Source organism: Ambystoma mexicanum, chromosome 7q, assembly GCF_040938575.1.
Source record: "Ambystoma mexicanum isolate Mex_15411 chromosome 7q, UKY_AmexF1_1, whole genome shotgun sequence".
Classification (NCBI taxonomy): domain Eukaryota; kingdom Metazoa; phylum Chordata; class Amphibia; order Caudata; family Ambystomatidae; genus Ambystoma; species Ambystoma mexicanum.
Genome location: NC_090941.1, coordinates 957,710,719 through 957,733,278, shown reverse-complemented (window position 1 = coordinate 957,733,278; position 22,560 = coordinate 957,710,719).

Here is a 22,560-nt window from a genome sequence, read left to right as displayed (position 1 = left end):
AAAATAAACGCATTGCCATTTCCTTTTTCGTTACTTTCACCACAGGATCCCAAAAGAAAATAACCAACTGAGGTTTCATTAAATCATCCTTGCATATCAGGTGTTTCCCCTTCACGCCATGATAGTACTGCTTTATAGTACCTCACAGACCATCGCCGGTCCTCCTGCTTTTGTCTCTTTTAACCCAATCCTGCTAAGTCGAGGCTGCGCCGCCCGAAGATCTCTTAGTCAAGACAGAAAATAAAGTATTAAGAGCTCTGGCGACATTACCTTCTATCGCCCTTTTCACACAGGCGCTGCTGTCTCTGTGCCCCTCTCCTGAAGGGCCTTACATGATAGACTCTTTAACACGACACACGACACACGGCCCATTGACAGCAGTTAGGTCAGAACACCTTCCAACGGCTAAATCAAAACAGCTCACGCTATTGGACAGCCTGTGTGTTAGGATGAGGCGGAGACCAAATATATTAAGAAGATATTTATTTAAGTATTATGAGTGAGCAACAGGCACTGCACTTGGCTCAGCTCCAACAGTAAGGTGATTCCAGAACTAAATCTAGTTCAGTAATCTAGCAAATGAAAACACAACATCATACAGATCTAACAGAGATCTTAACTCAACACATCTCCCTCCTTATACATATCAAACAGTAATGCCTAACATTACTCACAGAAATCCTTGAAACGAATAGGCAATTTTTTGATCCTAGTTTTAGGCATGTCCATGACAGTGGGGGTCATTCCGAGTTGGGCGGTAAGGGATTACTGGCACCGGTAAGGATGCCGGTAACCCCCTACCGCCCTGTCAGACCAGACGTCCTTAGCGGGTCCCGATAGAGGACCAGGGCGCTAATTACGGGCCCGTTATTTACGGGCCCGTAATTGGCACCTTCCCCATTCCCATTGAGCCCTATATGGGCTCAATGGGAATGGGGAATGGTTTTGGGAATGGGGACTTACCGGGTCCTCCAAGGTTGGAATGACCCGGAAAGTCCCCATTCCGCCTACCCGGACCTGGATTTGGAGGCAGCCATGGTGCTAATAGCACCATGGCTGCCTCCATACTCGGAATGACCCCCAGTGTCCATGACAGTGGCTTGCTCTTCCATCCCATTTCTCTCGTGATGCATCTCACTTCCCTCTCCTTCTACATTCACATTATCACTCTCCACCACCACTCTATCATTCTCTACTGCTAAACATTTGACCAACCTCCCTTTGACCAACATTCAAACCAAGAAGGGAGTACATTACAAATGACAGAAGAGATCTACACTGGCTGGCCGTAGAGGAGCAAATTATCTTCAAATCACTTAGGCTAGTCCATCGTTGCTTATATGGTAAAGCCCCTAGATACCTCAAAACACAATTCAAGTAGCACGACTCAAGCCGCAATCTTAGATTAACTAACAAAGGCTTCCTCCAAGTGATGCCAGCAAAAAAGGCAAAGGGACTAGGCAGGGCCTTCATGACCAGAGGCGTTCTAAAATGGAACGAACTGCCGGTAACATTGAGACTGGAAACAAACTATCTATACTTCAGGAATAAAACTTAAGACCCTCCTGTTCAAATAAGACATATTTATGCACTAGTACATCCACTGCATCAATCACAAACTGACACTCTATGTGTGATTAATAGCTCTGTCTCGTTACCCTGAATTCGTTGGTCCTGTCTTCATGTAACGTGCCCCGATGCCCGTGGGCTGCAGCGCTATAGAAATAAAATAAATAAAATTCACCTCCTTCCACAATTACCACACTGTCGCAAACTGCTGCAATCTTCTTCGGCCCAATAAACTTGCTCTCCAGACACTTGGACCCAAATTTGGGATTCTTTATCAGCACTAGATCTCCCACAGACCACCCCACAGTCTTGCCATTTGCAGCAGAGTCAACCTATGTTTATACTCACTTTGTGCCTCTGTTATCAATTTTATTATTTCTAGCCGGTCAGCATTCACACACCCTGACAACTCCAACCAACCAGGGCACAGCTTGGTGGCTGGCTGACGGCCCTTCAATGATATAAATGGAGAAACATTGGTGATGGAATGAGGTGTGATGCAGTAACTCCACACCATCTCTTTCAATAAATCCGTCCACAACAACCCCACACTAAATGCCAACTGTATCCCTCCTTTCAGAAATCTATTTGCCCTTTCAACTAATCCATTCACTCTGGGGTGATACAATGCTGTACACAAATGTCTGATCCCAAAACACGTGAGAAACTCCTTCATTCTCTCCGAACAAAACTGGACCCCATTGTCTGTGATAATTTCAGCGCTGGCTGAAACGTCAGCGCTGGCTTCGATGTATGATATGATATGATATGGCATTTGTAACGCGCCTATACACAAGTATTTCAAGGTATGATTTCAGGAGGAGCAATGAAAGACAGGTAGTGTTGGAATGCATGGGGGAATATTTAGTGGCGAGATGGAAACAGTTAATTGAGAGGCTACCGCCACAATGATTGTTGGATTTGAATGCATTAGCACGTTGTAGAGATAGAGATGAAGAAATAAGGGAACATGTAGACCGACTTTTTGAACTTAAGAATGAACTTGATGCTGAAATGTTTGCCACGCCTGGGTATAGGAGTAAAAATATTAGGGGAGATAGCAAGGAAGCGGTGGAGCTCTATATACAGCAGCGATTTTTGCCGTTGTCAAGACAGATAGGCGATAAACTAAAAGTATGGGTACAGGAGGCGTTAAAATGGATTTCAGATCCTAGTATCCCCACAATGGAAATACACAAGATGTTTGACGAATACCCCTTGCCAATGAGGATAGAAGCACTACGAACAATGGTTGAGGTGCTACTCCAGCAAGTGTCGGGACAAAATAGAGGAAGAGGAAATGCACAAGGCAGAGGTAATTCGAACATGCATGGAGGGCCTCTGGGATTAAATCAGTGTGCGTATCACTGGCGAGCGCAATGTCCACATCTGCAAAATAGAAATGGGTATGGCCAGAGAAGACAGCATAGGGGGCATCCAGGAACAAATGGGCAGAATAGAAATAGCATGCAGCAGCACCAAAATAGCCAAGGGAATAGTGCCCAAAGTCAGAACCAAGCTCATAATCAGACTGCCTCTACTCAGAATCAGAGCCATCAAAACACACATAATGGGAATAGAGGAAGGGGCGGAAACATTTTTGACAGTCAATCAAATTTGTACTATAATAACAACAGCGATTACACATCAGATGATGTCTTGTTTCCCCAATAGGACAGCCCAAGACAGGGGTCAGAACCAGTGCCTATTCCCATGAATCAGAAAGGACCCTACGTAGAAATGAAAGTCAGGAATAGAGAGCATAGCTTTCTCGTAGACAAGGGGGCACAAAAATGCTCGATAGATCATCACTTGGTTCCAGAAATACCACTGTCAGGGCAAAGCAATATCTCAGTAGGGTTCACAGGTACCCCAGTAATAAATCAAGTTTCCCAACCAGTACCAGTAACATTAGGTCCATTAACTGAATATTGTCCATTTCTCTTAACAGAAAACTGCGTGGAAAATTTGTTATGATTAAACCTATTGAAAAAACTGAGTGCAGTTATCCACTGTATGCCAGATGGAGTATTTTTGACCATTTCACCACAAATTGTACCAGTAGCTGAATTTTTGTCCAAACCTTTGCCAGGAGAATTGAGTGAAGTGCCAATTTGTATATGGGCGATGAAGGACAATGATGTGGGATGCTTGAAGGTAGAGCCAGTGAAAATTGCTCTGAAAGAAGGAGTAACATTACCGTGTATTCCACAATACAAAATCTCAGCAGAAGGAGAGAAAGGATTGAAAATTATTGTGTCTGATTTGGTAAATTGGGAGTGATTGAAGAGATTACAGCCAGCACTTGCAACAGTCCCATTCTTCTGGTTTATAAAAAAGGAGGTAATGAGGTACCATATTGTTTCATAATTGATCTGCGTGCATTAAATAAGGTAGTAGATCCTCAATTCCCATTGGTTCCAGATGTTACTACAATTTTGACAATGATTCCTGCCTCGGCAGAGTACTTTAGTGTAATTGATTTGAAAAATGCTTTCTTCAGTATTCCAGTACACAAAGAAAGTAGATACCTGTTCGCCTTCACGTTAGGAGGACGATCATTTAAATTCACACGCATTCCACAGGGCTACACAGAGAGTCTGAGTATTTAAAGCAGAGCATTGAAAGAAAAGCTAGACATGCTAGAATTACCGGCAGGTTGTGTATTGTTACAGTATATAGATGACTTATTGATCGCTGCAGATACAGAGGAGATTTGTAAAAAGAGCACTGTTTAACTATTAACACACTTAGCAGCGCATGGCCACAAAGCGAGTTTAAAGAAATTCCAATATTGTCAAAAGGAGGTGGTTTATTTGGTATTACCCAAATTGACCTTTTACAATTGAACTTTTGCACAATTTACCTAATTATAGTGGTCCTAATTGACCTTCTGCACAATTGACCTTTATATTATTTTATTTATTTTATGTATGTATTGGGTTGGTTTTGGATTATAAATAGTACAAGTGTATTGGATGGGGGATGCAGGGGGTTTTGGATTGGGTAGGGGTTTGCGGGGGGTTTCCCGAGGTCAATTCTCTCAAGGGCAATTGTGAAAAGGTCAATTAGTATACAACCGTTTATTTGGGTTACCTACTTTCGAGAGAAGGGAGAAGACTGACGCCAGAGAGGATAGAAAGCATTTCTGGTATGCCTATTCCATAAACACAAAAAGGAGTCAGAGCTATAATAGGCATGGCTACTTATTGCCGGCAGTGGATTGTGAATTTTGCTTTGATTGTGAAGCCAATGGTGGAATTGACAAAAAAGGATGTTGTGATGCCTTTGCAGCGGAATGAAGAATGTCAGAGAGCATTTGATTTGCTCAAAACTGCATTGTGTTCTGCTCCAGTTTTGGGCACACCAAATGATGAGAACATTTTTAGATTGTTTGTATATGAGAATGAAGGCTGCACATTGGCTGTTTTGACACAGGAACAAGGTGGAAGAAATAGGCCATGGGGCTATTTTTCTTCTGTGACGGACCCTGTAGCACGCGCATTACCACGATGTTTGCGAGCTGTTGCAGCGGCTGCTGCGTCAGTGAAACAAATGGAAGCGATGGTATTGGGGCACATCTTAATTTTGATGGTGCCACATGCCATAGACGTTCTATTAAATAGAACGCAGACGCAACACCTCACCTCTGCTAGATTGACTAGATACAAAATTGTCCTTTTTGCGCCACACATCCAAATTATGAGGTATAGCGCTTTGAATCCTGCAGAATTAATGCCATTGCCCACGGAAGAACTTGGTGAGAATGAATCACCTCCCCACGATTGTTTAATGGTTATTGAGGAAGAAACGAAAGGAAGAATTGATTTACCAGACACCCCACAAAAAGAGCCAGATTGAGAGTTGTTTTTTGACGGCTCCTGTTTTAAACTACCTGATGGCACAGCAACTGCTGCCTATGCTATCACCACATTAATGAGTATTGTGGAAAGTAAAAGAATCCCCTACAACTCTGCGCAAGCAGCAGAGATAATAGCCTTAACCAGAGCCTGTGAGATTTCTGAAAATCTGAGTGTAAACATATATACTGTCAGCCAATATGCCTTTGGCATAGTTCATAACTTTGGCCGACTCTGGGCTGAGAGAGGTTTCCTAACATCACATGGGGCCAGAATCCAACATGGGCCTTTGATTGTACGATTGCTGTCTGCACTTACGTGTCCGAAGCACCTAGCAATAGTGAAATGCGAGGGGCATAAAAAAGTAACATGTAAAGTGGGAGAGGGAAACGCATTTGCAGACAGAATTGCGAAGCAAACTGCCACTGATTTGAATACCAAAATGTTGACAGTACAGTCTGAGGAGGTGCCCTGCATGATAGAAAATGGAATTGCCACTGTCAAAGAGATGCAGGCAGAAGCCACTGCTGATGAAATACAATGGTGGGCTGAGGGCTCTGCTGAAGTAGATCTAGAAGGTTGCGGGGCGGACAATAAGAGTAGAAACTGGATGCTGCCCAACTCCTATGTAATTGCAATCGTCACGATGGCCCACAGTCCTACTCATATTTGTGCCAAAAAAGATAGTTCAGCATCTAGCCACAGTATGGGAGAATGCACACATAAAGAAAAATGCTGAGAGGCTGGTTCAGAACTGTATCACGTGTCTACAGCACAATGTGGGGAAGGGAACAGTGACTCCAACAGGCAGTTTTGGTCCTCCCTCTGTGCCTTTTGAGGTAATCCATTTTGATTTCATAGAGATGGAGAGATGCCAAAACTTAAAGTATGTCCTATTGGTCATATGTGCATGCAGTAAGTGGGTGGAAGCATATCAATTGAAAGACTGTACCGCCATGAGCAAAGTGAAAGTAATGTTGAAGGAGTACTTCTCCCATTTTGGTCTGATAATGGTCCGCATTTTGTGGGCGCAGTGATATTACAGATTTGCGCAGGTCTCCAGATTGATAAGCAATTCCCTTGTTCTAGACACCCCATGAGTGCCGATCTTATTGAACGCCACAACGGCATCTTGAAGTCCAATATATGCAAAATATGCGCAGGAAACAAGTTAAGCTGGGTAGAAGCATTACCAATAGCGTTACTGTGCATGCGTACATCTGTGCAGGCAAGAACTGGGCTCTCCCCATATGAAATAGTGATGGGGAGACCGGCGAATGTTTGGTGTGCTCCGCAGCCGAAATGGCTGAGGGAGCTTGAATACCCTGTACTCAGCATTTATTGTAATCTTTTAATACAAAAATTTTGTTTCATTCATCAGCAGGTGAAGGAGGCAATACCGATACGATGCACTGGTCCGGGACATGCACTGGAACCCGGAAACTGGGTGCTCTAAAAAACTTTTAAAGGGAAACGTTTCTTGCACCCAGGTGGTGTGGACCCTATTTAATACTCCTGACAACGCAAACGGCCATTCGTGTAGACGGAAGGAAAGTGTGGATTCATGCAACCCATGCTAAAAAGGTCCCGTCACTGTCTGAAAAACTGCCTGATCGAGACGATCTAAAAGAGACAGCTGTCCCAGAAACGAAAGCAACGGTTGCTAGTTCTTTGCCACAAAATCTGCCTGATCCTGAAACAAAGCCTGAAAAGATTGCTGTAAAAGAGGAAGGGCAAAGAGTGCTCCAACGTTGTCCAGCAGAACCTGCATCACTGCTGGCTGATACAGAACGTGTACCACTTTGGCGCCCACCAGCATCTGCCATTAAGCCGCAGCCTGAAACAAAATCTGCTTCACCACTGTGACACCCACCACCATCTGCTATTGCGCCACAGGCTGACTCCGAGCTTGAGTCTGGAAGCGCGTCCGCACTATTCATTGATCACACGATACCAGGAGCAAGGCGGTACAATTTATGGCCTCGGAAGAAGGAGTGATCAAATCTACATTTCTTTTGTAAGCCAATCATCCACCTGGAGATCCTGGCTGAACCCTTCGCCCACCCACTACTACTCATCAACTGCACCAGAGGTTTGTGATGAAATTCTTGACCCCACAAGAAAAACTTAAAATGTAAGATCGCCCAAAACACAGCCAGGGCTTCTCTTTCTATCACAGAATAATTTTGTTCAGCACCTCTTAAGGGCCTGGAGGCAAAAGCGATGACATTCTCCTCCTTTCCTGAATCAAACTGAATTAATGAGGCACCCAAACCTAACAAACTTGCATCGACTGATAGAACAGTCTTTCTACCACACACAAAACCACCCAAGGATGGCATATTCCCAATGCCATCCTTGATTTTCATGAAAGCCACTTGGCACTCATCCAACCAATTGAAATTAACTCCTTTTTTAAGCAAATTCCTCAAAGGACTATATATGGTGGCAAATTTGTTGACAAATTTATGGTAGAACTCAGCCATACCCATGAAAGATCTTAATTGTTCTTTGTCCACTGGCGCAGGAGCTTTGTGTATGCTCTCTACCAGACTAAATTTGGGAGAAGCTCCTTTTCCTGAAATTTTGTGCACTAAATACTCCACTTCTTTCACACCAATCCTGCACTTGTACCGTGAGACCAGCATTCCTCAACCTTTCTAGCACACCCCTCAACACCCATCACCCTTTGGAACACAGAGGCAGCTGAGGGCAATCCAAACGGCATTCGTAAGTATTTAAATGTTCCTTCAGGGGTGACGAAAGCTGTGACATGTTGGCTTCTCTCAGATAGTGGCACCTGATGATAGGCTGCTGAAAGGTCAATAACCGAAAACCAATTAGGTTCTCCAAGTGTGGCTAGTGTCTCTGCAATAATAGGCAAAGGATGTCTCTCTACCAGTATGTTTCTATTCAGTTCCCTGAGGTCTACACACAACCTCTAGTTCTCATTGCTCTTAGTTACCAACACCACAGGGGAAAGCTACTCAGTTCCTTCAATACGTTCCATAACTCTTTTCTGGACAAGATTAACCAACTCCTCATGAAGCTGTTGCCTAATCTTCAGTGGAACCAGCCATACTCTGTGCACGACTGGTTGAGCTTTAGGTTTCAATTTAATATTGTGTTCGAAATCCTTCAGCTTTCCTAACTTTTCAGTGAATACTTCCGGAAACTCTTTAGACCACTTGTCATCCACGTCTGCAATGGTGACAGGAATCGCTGCACTTGCCTGGATTCTCACCCTCAGTTTCCTTTGCTCTTCCCACCTTAAGAGTGATGCCCCTTTCTTGGCTACCAAAATGTCAGCCGAGCATTCCCTTCCTTTATAGGATACATGGCCCTGAAATTCTCCAATCAACTCAATGGTGGTTTCTCCACAACCTCAGGGTTGCACCTTGGTGGGAACTAGATCTTGCACCTCCTTGCATAAGGTGCGTCTAAGTGTATCCTCCGACACTATGGTCCATGGAGATGCAGAGTTCACTTTCATCTTGAGACTGCACCCATCCACTGTGAAGTCGTCTATCAGACCATTTGTTCCGTCTGATAACGCAGAAATATGTCGAGGTAAACCTTTTTGACATGGCGTATTCACACTGCTAGCCCTTGATGATGTTTGATTAGTCAAATCACCACCTTGTTCTCTCTGATCCACCATATTGATAGAAGACTCTTTGCACATGTTGGCGAAATGGCCTTTGTGTCTACACTTGAAACATTCTGTGAATCTGGCCGGGCAGGTTGCATTGTTAGCAGTATGTCTCATGCTCCCACACTTGGCAAAGTTGTTCTGGCTCCACCATTCCCTCCTTGAATTTGTGCCCGGTGACTTTTTCTTTGGGCCAACTGCACATACACCTTGCGTCACTTGCTTCTCCACCTTCATTTCCTTCACGTATTGTGACGTCTGTTCAATACTGCGTGTAGGCTCCACTGCTTGTTCTAAAGACATATCCTTGACCCGAAGTTTCTCCTGCACTCTTGGGCTGTTGGTACATCTGACCAGCTGGTCAATGAGTCAGTAAGCACTCCAAACTCATGAGTTAATGTACTCAAAGAGGCCACATAGGACTCCACTGGCTCAGCGCTATCTCGATTAGGTTGAAAGAACTTGTGCCTCTCAAACGTGACATTCTTCCTGGGTTAGAAGTGTCCCTCAATTTGCTTGACCGCAAGGGCATATGCATCAATATCACCAGCACCTTCTTCTTGTCCAGCCACTATACCATCGAATACACAGCGTCCCTCAGGGCCCAATTTATGAAGAAGTAAGGCTTTTCTTCTGGCAGCACTGTATCTGTCGCCTCCTATGGCTACTAAATAATTGTCAACCATGCGCCTCCATCTCTCCCACATGACAGGGGGATTGCCAGGCTCTGCTATGAAATGTAATGGTGCTGGTATTGCACCAATGAGTGTAAAGAACAAGCAGGTTCCTTTCTCCAATGTCCCGCATTGAATGAAGTGTCAGCAGCATTTAGCTCACTGTGAGCTCTGCTCGTTCGAACAAATCAACATCACCTTCCTGTTGTAATGCTTTGCCATCATTGGGGCATCGACAGGCAATATATGCGGAGCTCCCTCCTCACAACAACTTTCTGCCCCTAGACAAATGGTCCACCCTTTGAGGTAGGCTCTTTCCAGAACAACGCAGCACACTTTCTGGGTGATGGGTGCCAGTGTCTTGTTCTATGTAACTGATCCATGTAACTGTAATTTAAGAAGATATGAATAAACTCGAAGTAACTTACGCCAATGTAACGAAGTGAACTCCTTAGGCTTTTGTAGGTTACTTCAAGTGTATTCACATGTTCTTAGGTTATAGTTACATGGATCAGTTATATAGAACAAGACACTGTCACCCATCACTCAGGCAGGGGCTCTCTAACTACCTGGGCTTGGAACCCTCATCACACACATTCTATAATCCTCACCATAACATTCCACATGACATCACAGGCTTCCACATACACCTACAAGCACATCACAACACATCTCCCTCTCTTACAAAGACATTACACACACACTAGGCACATCACAACAGGAACCTTAATTCCTTGGTAGGTGGAAGTCATGATAAGATGCTGAGGATTATAACATACTAATGCTGTACAGGCTAGCATGGTACCAACATCACCATCCAGGCTAACAGAATCTGCATTTTAATGCACACATTGCTGCTGGGCTGTTTGAACATGCACCTGTGGCGTAGGTTATTCTACCTCTCACTCATTCAGTGTGTAGGCCCACATGCATATCTGCAACACTGCTCTCACCCCATCTACACAGAAACCATGCAAGATGTGCCTCATTCGATTCCTTCAAGAAAGCTTGGACTCTAAAGATTATATATGTGCCAATATTTTTATTTTAAACATTGCAGCTGTGGCCCAGAGAGCAACAATCCAGCCAGCCTGGGTGATGATTGCCTCCCTTCCCAGCCCGGCCGTGATTGTTTAGGTGCAATATTTGTGTGGTATATCAGAGTCAGACTCAGTCAAAAGGCATGAGGTCAGTTGAGAGGGATTGGGGTTCTACGCATCACAACCCTGAGCTTTATCATCATCAAGACTATAGAGAAAGTTGTGGCCCACCAGCTACTTAAAATCTTTCATGGGGGGTCATTACGACCTTGGAGGTAACCATGCCGCAATTTGCGGCATGGTTACGCCCTTACCGGGTACCGGGTCTGGGTTCCTTAAATGAGGAATTACCGGGCCATTCCAACCTTGGAGGACCCGGTAATTCCTTATTGAAGGTACCCAGACCCGGTACATCCCCATTCCCATTCGAGCCCCCATAGGGCTCAATGGGAATGGGGAGGGAGCTAACAACAGGCCCGTTAATAACAGGCACGTTTTTAGCTCCCTGGTCTGCTAGCGGGACACGCTAAGGGCACCTGGTTTTTCCAGGCACCCTTTACGGGTCCCGCAAGCAGACTCGATATGGGGCAGTAACGGGTTGATGGCTCCGCACCATTACCGGCGCCGTTAACCCCTTACCGCCTCACTCGTAATGAGGCCCATATACTTCTCCAACCACACCCAAGTCCAGCACTGGCTGATGGAATTGACTCTTGCTGGATTCTTGCTTATGTCACCCCATCAGATGCACTGTTGTCTGGAACTTCTTATTTGGTTCACACATAAACAATACAATCTAAACCAGTTTTCACTCCTCTAGAACGTCAACCCCTCACCCTGCATCACATTTCAGAAGCTCTATCCAAGCACTGGTGCTCTCCCACCTGAAGTGTGGGAACTTTCTAGCTGCAGGAATTACATCTTCTGCCCTTTCTTCGCTGAAAGCTGTACAATGGTGTATCCCACCTCATCACATGGACAAGGAAACATGACCACTTCACCTCAGCCTGCTAGGAACTGCATCATATTTCAAACAATCTCTATCAAATAAAAGGCAATGACAACCCATGTGCCTGGCCACCTGATGGAGGCCTCTGGTGGTCAACGCAGCACCACGAGAGTCAACATTACCAGGTTGGAAACCAAGAACTGAAGAAACAAAACAAACAGGAAACAAGCATGTGTCTTCTAGACTATGGAACAACCTACAACCACAGATGGTTTTAAGAACTCAAGCATTCGGGTTGGGAATTCACTGCTTTATTGCCAGATTGTGTACCCTGATTATCCACCCTAGCCCAGGCTTCCCTTTTCCCCAACTGGTCATAGGGAAAGACTAGACATAAGTACCTACTATCTGATAGAATCCTACACTTCAGGTGAGGACCTCTCCTCTCCCTACTCTTGTACCTTCTCCTCTCTCTCTCTCTCTCTCTCTCTCTCTCTCTCTCTCTCTCTCTCTCTTTCTCTATCGCTCTCTCTTTCTCTCTCTCTCTCTAATAGCCCACCTACTCCCTCCTTCTCTCCCTTCTCCTGTCTTCCCTCTCTCACTGTATGTCCTGTTCTCCTCCTTCCCACTCTCTCTACCTCCTACTACTCCCCCTCTCTCTGTCTAGGGGGCAGGATTACACTGGTCCATAGTTACAAAAACCACACTTGGCCCCATCCTCCTTCCACCCTCTAGCACTCATGGTGCTTCCCCAGTCCAGTCTCTTCGGTGTCTGCTGTGCTTATCTCTTCGGCACCTCTGGAAGTTGGTGTTCCGACTTGAAGTTTGGACGCTGTTGGAGGATTGAGACTCATGTCTGGCTTCCTGGGTTTTCCTTGTGGTGTTCCGCACTGCCGATTAGCTATTTTCTGGAGCCGATTGCTCTGCAAGGAATAATAAGGAACTCTAGCCAGACAAAGGTCTGGCAGGCATGGCGCAACAGACCGTGGTACTTCTATTACAAGTATGTCAGGAACCTTGAAGAGGTTCAAGGACTAGGACCCCCAAATCCCTCTGTCATGATGCCTGCCTCCAAGGAGCCAAACCAGGCCCGGCGCCCTCAGAGACAGACACCATGCATTCAAGGGAAGTCCCAGCAGCCCCAGATGGGGGCCCTTTGGACTCAGTCCTGGTGCCGTTGGCATCAGGCTCATAGGGGACATCAGTCCTGGCGCCATTGGCGCCAGGCTCATACAGCAGTAGGTTGGGAGTAGTGCTTGGTGTAAACTTACCTGTGCAGACCATGCTGCAACTTCCGAGACTGGAAGGAACTATTTTTCTAGGGACTACTTGATCTCTAGGGTGTGACCGGTGGAGGAATACATATTTCTGGGGGAAGAATACATACCTGGAACTACTTGAAAGGCTATTTAAGCCACACCCAAGCAGCAGACCACGCTTCGCGTTATTCTGCACTTAGCAGCTGGACGCTCACCGTGCCTGCTCCTGCCTTGGTCCTCCATCACGCCTGCCAGCATCCTGGAAACACCTAAAGAAGAAAAGGGAAGAGAACAGGTGAAAACAAGAACCTTACCTGATACATCTGCACTCCGGATTCTGCACGCCGACGATCCTGCAAAGAAGGCAAACATTTTAAACGCGCATCGCATCGCGCGCAGCACTCTGCATTTCACTCACCTGCATGTGGCGTTTTCGAGTCCTGCGACGTCCATCCGGAGCTTCCACCGCCATCCAGCACCTATTGGAAGGAAGGAGAAAGAGAGGTGAGAAGGGAAACACGAATCTAAGTAGAACTTACCTGTGGTTCAATTCCCTCTCCGCCTTCGGGTTTGTGCCATAACTTCGGCATCTCAGCAACCCGGCCCCTAAGGGGAAAAGAAACAGACATTGCATTAGTGAGAGCATGTGAGAACATTAGCAATACGCTCACTCAAGACTTACCCATTTGCAAGAGAGACACAGCAGCTCTTTTCGGGTCGGCGCCTTACCTCCGGCATTGCCGTACCCCGGCCCCTATGGGGAAAAAGACATTGGACATTAAAGGAGATACTTAAAACTGCAAAGGAATCTCTCATCGGAATTCTTACCAGAATTTGGCTTCATCCAAATTGCCTGCAGCCCGGAATCTTATCCAGCACCTGCGAAAGAAAAGAACAGATGAGTGAATATAAACCCAGACTTGCCATAAACATTTGCGGTACGACGGGAATGGACAAACTAGTTTAAACTCATCAATCCAGTGAAGTAACTGGAATCACAACGCGCCCCTGCATCAGAAGCAGGATGGAGAGCTCGTCATTTTGGTCCCTAAGGTGAGTCTTCGTAGGGAATCCTAAAAGGGTTTCACGGAGGGAGAGAAGGGAAGTGGGAGGTCGGAACATCACCCGCAGACTATTAACCCTTCCTTTTCACACACAGTGGGATATTCCTCCGAGCAAGAAAAGCCAGGTTGGGGAATCCAGTCCAGTCCATCTTCCGGGTCTTACGCATCTCTGCAGAAGAGGTCACAGCAGTCCCAGCCACGCCCGCGCCTCCGTGGGAGCCAGGTGAGCGTTACAGAATGCGAAGCCCACCCATAATTTCCCACCCAGGCGCCATGGAGACTTCCCAGACAGACCAACTGGCCCAGTTATTGGGGGAATTAAGGGCAGAAGTGCATGCCGCCCTCCAGGAAACTAACGCCCTTAGAAGGGAACTAATCTTATCCAAAGAACAAACTGATGATTTGGCTAAACAGCTTTTGCAGAGTCAGGCAGGACAAACGCCTTTACCCGGCTCCGGGATGAATTCCACTCCAATGGTTTCAACCAACCCAGTGCAAATTAACCTGCCAGGAAATATGCCTCTGCCCCCCCCTCTGAGCGTTTTACTGGGGATCCCATGAAATACGCCGTTTTCATGAATCAATGTCGTTTACATTTCACATGTAGACCTGGGGCCTTCCCTAATGACCAAACCAAGGTGACTTTTGTGCTATCTTATCTCAGCGGCAGTGCTGCCAATTGGTCGATTCCGTTGGTAAATCAAGACGACCCAATCCTTCAGGACTTTCAAGGCTTCCAGGCAAGCATGGAAAGATTATTCGCTCGACACGCTCAGGGTGAGGCCTTGGATAACGAACTTCTGTCCTTGCGGCAAGGAAACCAAGATCTCCTATCTTACATAGCCACATTTAACAGATTGGTCGTAGAGACTGGGTGGCCTGAGAATAAAAGAATTACATTATTCCACCGAGGTCTGCGTGGAGAACTAAAAGAAGTTCTTGCTCAAATAGTGAACACGCCTCAACTCTGCGCAGAATACATTGACTTAGTGGTCCAACTTGATCATAGACTCCAGAATAGAAAAGCGGATCAGTCCAGATTTGAAACCCGAGTTCTGATCAAAACCCACACAAGCCCCAAGGGTACCGACGCTTCAGAGCCAATGCAAATTGGGGGAGTTAAAGGACCACTAACTCAGAAAGAACGAGAAAGAAGAAGACAAAAACAATTATGTCTTTACTGTGGAGCTTCTGGACACTTCCTGCGGGATTGCCCGGTAAAACCACCTAAGAAGGTGGTTGGAGCCACAGACAGCAATCTTCCAGAACCTGATTCGGGAAACGACCAAGCCCGACAAGCGTAGAGGTCCGCTTGCCGAGCGTGAAGACAGACTCTTTGACCTCGCATTTCATCATGCCTATGGTCCTCATAGATCCAAAACAGCCTCAACGGTTGCACGGAATAAAAGCCTACCTCGACAGTGGGGCTATTGGAAATTATGTTGACCTTGAATTGGCTTCCAGGATTGGTCTCCCTCTCCGTCCAAAAACCACTAAGGATGTCATTACCACGGTTGATGGAACCGAAATTGCCTCCGGGCCGGTAACACACTCTACCACGGAAATTACACTGGTTGGCCAAGATGGCCATCGGGAAACCATAGTGTTTGACGTAATCAAGGCTCCACAATTTCAGGTAATCTTAGGGATCCCTTGGTTAGAAACACATAATCCTCGAATTGACTGGCGAGCAAAGAGCATAACCTTTCCTGATTGTGCACAAAAGTGTTATCCAGGAAATCCACAGATGGGTCTAGCCTCAGTAACCTCCACAACAGTACCATTACCTTTTGAGTATCAAGACTTTCAAGACGTCTTCCAAAAGGAACAGGCCAACACCTTACCTCCTCACCGGCCATATGATTGTCAGATCGACCTGGTACCCAATGCTCAACCGCCTTGTAGTAGAATCTATGCCCTTACTGAACTGGAGAACCTTCATTTGTGACAGTACTTGGATCAGTACCTTGCCAATGGTTTTATTCGCCCGTCAAAGTCACCTGCTTCCTCAGCTCTATTCTTCGTACCGAAAAAAGAAGGCGACCTTAGAACTTTGACTACCGCGCCTTAAATCAGATAACGGTCAAGAATCGTTATCCTCTGCCCTTGATCCCTGAGCTCCTTGACCAGGTAAAAGATGCTTGTATCTATACTAAGTTAGATTTAAGGGCAGCTTACCACCTGGTGCGCGTCAGAGAAGGCAACGAATGGAAAATTGCCTTCCGCACCAAATATGGACTCTTTGAGTACCAGGTAATGCCTTTCGGGTTGTGCAACGCACCTGCTGCCTTTCAATATTTTATGAATGATGTTTTTCGAGAACTCATCGATGTTTGTGTCATTGTATATATTGACGACATCCTGGTGTACTCCTCCTCGGAATCCAATCACCGAAAACATGTTAGAACTGTCTTGGAGAAACTGCACCAGCACAAACTGTTTGCAAAACTTGAAAAATGCCTTTTTCATGTTACGGAAGTTGAGTTTCTCGGATTCGTCCTAACACCTAAAGGAGTCCGAATGGACTCACGGAAAGTGGATGCGATCCTCAAATGGCCGTCTCCTAGTTCTGTGAAAGGAGTTCAAAGTTTGCTAGGTTTTGCCAATTTTTACAGAAGGTTTATCCCGGAATTTATCTCGAGTGGTTCAACCCATCACGGCGCTCCTACGAAAAAAACAGACGCTTCGAGTGGTCTAAGGAGGCAGAACAAGCCTTTCAGGAACTAAAAACCAAATTCACCTCCGCACCTGTGTTAAAACATCCTCGTCCGGACCTCCCTTACGTTGTGGAAACCAAAGCTTCTAGTTTAGCCATGGGGGCTGTCCTTTCTCAAAGGGATCCAGTTTCAAATCAACTACATCCCGTAGCCTTTTGGTCCAGGAAATTCTCGGCTCCTGAAGTGAACTACGGAATCACAGACAAGGAACTGTTGGCTATTAAGTCAGCTTTCAAAGCTTGGCGTCACTATCTGCTCGGCGCAAGACACACCGTTACAGTGATTACAGATCACAGGAACTTACAATACTTGAAAACGGCCAAAGCTCAATCTTCTCGTCAACGCCGTTGGGCTCTGTTCTTTGCAGAATTTGACTTTATAATCACATATCGCCCGGGTTGCAAGAATGGCAAGGCAGACGCTCTATCTCGAATTGGAATGGGTGATATTGCCTCTAGTCTAGAGCCAGTTCCGATTATTCCCGAACAGAGGATTTTGGGTGTAATCTCTTCTCAAACTATTGAGGATGTTCAAGGTAGAGTTAAATTGCTTTTCGACGCTACAGCTTTACAAGAATGGAGCCAGAAAGGCTCACACTATTCCATTAACAATGATTTACTCTATTTCCAAGGGCGGTTATTTCTGCCTCACAAGGAATTGCAAGAACTCATTATAGCACATTATCATGATACACTAATGGAAGGACACCCGGGCATCGCTAAAACAGAGGAAAAGATCAAACGGCATTTCTGGTCGCCATCCTGGTGAAAGGATATTAAATCCTTTGTGATGACCTGCGGAGTGTGCGCCCAAAATAAAAGTCAGAAGCAAAAACCAGCCGGTCCTTTACGGCCCCTGGACATCCCTCCGGCACCATGGCACACCTTATCGATGGACTTTATAACTGGCCTGCCTCCTAGTCATGGGTATAATAATATCCTGGTGATTGTAGACCTCTTCTCCAAGATGGCTCATTTTATCCCATTGAAGGGGTTGCCTTCAGCCCCCACCTTAGCAAAGGAATTTCTTGAAAAGGTTGTTCGTTTACATGGCTTCCCATCCATATTGATTTCTGATCGGGGAAGTCAATTTATTTCTCATTTCTGGAAAAGGTGTTGCCAAATGGCCCAAGTTGATGTGCGATTATCCACCAGCCACCATCCTCAAACCGATGGTCAAACCGAAAGAACAAACCAGACCCTGGAACAGTATCTGCGGTGTATGTTACCTCAATCTGAGGGTAATTGGAAGGACATTCTATGGATTGCCGAGTACGCGTACAACAATTCTGTGCATTCTGGAACGGGTCAGACTCCTTTCTATACCCTATTCGGCCATCATCCCAGGACTTCGGACCTTGAATCCCCTCAAAGCCTTGAAATGCCCGCCGTGGATCATTTGCATGCCACAATAACCCAAGCCTTCAAGGAAGCAAAGACTCATTTACAACAAGCCAAAGAAAGGTACAAGGAAAATGCTGATTTACATCGAAGTAAAGTATCTCCTTACAAAGTAGGAGACCAAGTGTGGCTTGCAACTAGACATTTACCGCTTAAAGGTCCACAAACTTTTAACCCAAGATATATAGGGCCTTATCCAATCAAAGCTATCATTAACCCGGTAGCCTTCAAACTCGATCTGCCACCTAATATGCGAATCCATCCCGTTTTTCACGTATCACTGTTGAAACCAGTACCACCCGGATCCAGGTTATGCAAACCACCAGAACCAATTCCAATAGATGGGGAATTGGAATTCGAAGTTAAGGACATATTGTATTCTAAGATGTCCAAGTCAAAACTCTTTTATCTGATTGATTGAAAAGGATATGGACCTCAGGAAAGATCTTGGGAACCAAGTGAGAATGTGCATGCACCTCGACTAATACGGAATTTTCACCGGAAGTTCCCAGATGGGGGCCCTTTGGACTCAGTCCTGGCGCCGTTGGCGTCAGGCTCATAGGGGACATCAGTCCTGGCGCCATCGGCGCCAGGCTCATACAGAAGTAGGTTGGGAGTAGTGCTTGGTGTAAACTTACCTGTGCAGACCATGCTGCAACTTCCAAGACTGGAAGGAACTATTTTTCTAGGGACTACTTGATCTCTATGGTGTGACCGGTGGAGGAATACATATTTCTGGGGGAAGAATACATACCTGGAACTACTTGAAAGGCTATTTAAGCCACACCCAAGCAGCAGACCACGCTTCACGTTGTTCTGCACTTAGCAGCTAGACGCTCACCGTACCTGCTCCTGCCTTGGTCCTCCATCACGCCTGCCAGCATCCTGGAAACACCTAAAGAAGAAAAGGGAAGAGAACAGGTGAAAACAAGAACCTTACCTGATACATCTGCACTCCGGATTCTGCACGCCGACGATCCTGCAAAGAAGGCAAACATTTTAAACGCGCATCACGTCGCGCACAGCACGCTGCATTTCACTCACCTGCACGTGGCGTTTTCGAGTCCTGCGACGTCCATCCGGAGCTTCCACTGCCATCCAGCACCTATTGGATGGAAGGAGAAAGAGAGGTGAGAAGGGAAACACGAATCTAAGTAGAACTTACCTGTGGTTCAATTCCCTCTCCGCCTTCGGGTTTGTGCCATACCTTCGGCATCTCAGCACCCCGGCCCCTAAGGGGAAAAGAAACAGACATTGTATTAGTGAGAGCATGTGAGAACATTAGCAATACGCTCACTCAAGACTTACCCATTTGCAAGAGAGACACAGCAGCTCTTTTCGGGTCGGGGCCTTACCTCCGGCATTGCTGTACCCCGGCCCCTATGGGGAAAAAGACATTGGACATTAAAGGAGATACTTAAAACTGCAAAGGAATCTCTCATCGGAATTCTTACCAGAATTTGGCTTCATCCAAATCGCCTGCAGCCCGGAATCTTATCCAGCACCTGCGAAAGAAAAGAACAGATGAGTGAATATAAACCCAAACTTGCCATAAACATTTGCGGTACGACGGGAATGGACAAACTAGTTTAAACTCATCAATCCAGTGAAGTAACTGGAATCACAACGCGCCCCTGCATCAGAAGCAGGATGGAGAGCTCGTCATTTTGGTCCCTAAGGTGAGTCTTTGCAGGGAATCCCAAAAGGGTTTCACGGAGGGAGAGAAGGGAAGTGGGAGGTCGGAACATCACCCGCAGACTATTAGCCCTTCCTTTTCACACACAGTGGGATATTCCTCCGAGCCAGAAAAGCCAGGTTGGGGAATCCAGTCCAGTCCATCTTCCGGGTCTTACGCATCTCTGCAGAAGAGGTCACCGCAGTCCCAGCCACGCACGCGCCTCCGTGGGAGCCAGGTGAGCGTTACACCCTCTCCCACTTCTGGGGTACAATCAGCTGTGGAATTCAAACTGGAAGGCCACCTACCCCAGGTTGGAAGGGGTCTCAGACCTATAATGATAGGGTCAAGCCCTTGGCACGGTCACAAGTATTATTCACCTCAAACAGGCCAACCCATTTCTACAATGCAGCAACGCATTAAAGATCCTGCTCTTCAAAGCACATCTCGTGGACTGCTGACACACTCACCCTGCTCCACACTGATCCCTGCCAAAGCACGGATCCACCTCATATTCTGTATCTTCACTATTCCCACACACTAAAATACTCTTACCCGATTAATGACTGTATCCGGCTTTGCAGTTATGCAATACCCTTTTTTTACTAGCCAGATAAGTTCACACTATATATGTCCCCTATACCTACCCACATATATATATAGAAATCGATATATGGATGCATACATACAATCAGGGCTCATCTACCACATACTAAAACTTCACAAATAGAGAACCAAATGACATCTAATAGAATGGAGGTCTCTTGATGAAAGTGCTCAAGAGTTACAGTTCTGGAATCCAGTTATCTTTGTTGCTGAATTATTGAACTTCAGAGCATAGACATCATCATTAATGCCTTGTAAACAAATGTCCTTATGGGTACTCACATCTAGCATTTTCCTTCAAGATGCATGTATGCAAAGACTTTTGTCGCCTTCGGAAGTGTAACATGCAATTAATAAGTGTGATGAGATATCTATTAGTTGCTAAGTCTCGGGACGATAGCTCAGGGGCAACGTGGTCTTGGAAGCAAGACTACACGGAGCAACACAGCTTCGATCCCCGGGTCCGCACTTAGAAACTTCTTGTTATTAAGCGTGTTATAAATAGCCAATCATATCTAACGGGTTGCCATTCAGTTGCATATAGGACCGTTCTCACACGTGCAAGGAAGAGTGGCAAACCACAAACATTTCTATCACTTTATGCACTTGCAAAAATACGCATTTCAGATGCATCAATGTAGTTATGCAAGCAGACTTCTTTCTATGAACACAGTTTCCCAATTACGGCAGTGCATGTAAAACGTGACAATTATCCCCTCCTATCAATAACGTATATTTTACAATTGTAACGTGTTTCTTTTCACTTTATGAAATGTGGCTTCTACCGATGGCCCGATCCAAAAAAATGTAAACGAAATTAGACGGTCATTTGTTCAAGAAATTTGCTACCTGAACTTTCCATGTCCCTGGTAGTCAGCTGAATTCGGATTTAGTTTGTTTCAGGTGTTGTAAGCTCAACAATATAGAGAGCATAACGTAAACAGACTTTCTACATAGTCAAACCTGCTATGCAAAGCACAACATCCGTGCAGTTCACCTTAGTCAATCCAGTTTTAACTCCAAAGGGACATTTCCTCCCCAATGCCCATCCTCTGTCAATACAATTGGCAACAGCAAAGATAATGCTAAGGTGCAAAGCAGAAAGTGCATATTGCATATTACCTATGCCAACTTTGGCAAAGGGCAGCATTTTTGCCAGTGTCCAGCCTCAGTCAGCATAGCCCATGGTGAGGGATCATGGGAGTTGTAGCACAAAACGTCTTTCCAGCAGCAGGTTGCAGACCACTGGAATAAACATTGCAAAGTAAGGAACTGACTCTTAGGGTCGGACAGGGACAAAGGTCCCCTGCAGCAGTGGCCTAATTCAGGGCATTTGACAGCAAAGCATTAGTAAGAACTATTCACTGCACTGCCATTAGTGTGCAATAATGGACCAGTAAACTGCTCCACACTGGTCTGTCTGGCTCCCACATCAGCTTTGCCCTACTGGCCTGTGGGGCAAAACGAGCCTACTTCGTCTTCACTGGCAATGTCGCAACGCCAATACCCCGAATCCTAACACTGTCATTTTTAGTCAGTGTGGCAAAGGGCTACGTGCCAAATCCAAAACTGATATAGCGTGATGACAGTGGAAGTGGCTCTATTAGCCTGAGAAAATCCTCAAGCTCTTCCTGTGTCATGAAATGTGAAATGTGAACCGATCTAGGTTAATCTATTGCTCTATGCCTCCTTTGTTCTTGGAGAATACACTGGCCTGGAGGGCACCTGCTCAGCGACACTTCTGTCTGAGTATACTAGGGAAACACTTGATGCATAATGAGCAGCCCTGGGCATATGATGACAATACATGGCATATGGAAAAGATAAAATTACATCAATCTACTCACAACATTTGCTTCATAAGTACAGGACCTCAGAGCTGAGGTATACCAATGTTGCGTGCCATCCCCTTTAGACAAGACTTTGATATGCTCACTAATTGTTGGTTTGGTACTTGTTACATTTAGCAAAAACAAATTCTCTCTATCTGCTCTGTTAGTTAAATTAATACATTGTACAAGAAGAATTTTGAAGTTCATAGGTGTCATGAGAATCAATAGTTTTGTCTCCCGAGAAACCCGAGAGATATGCGAGA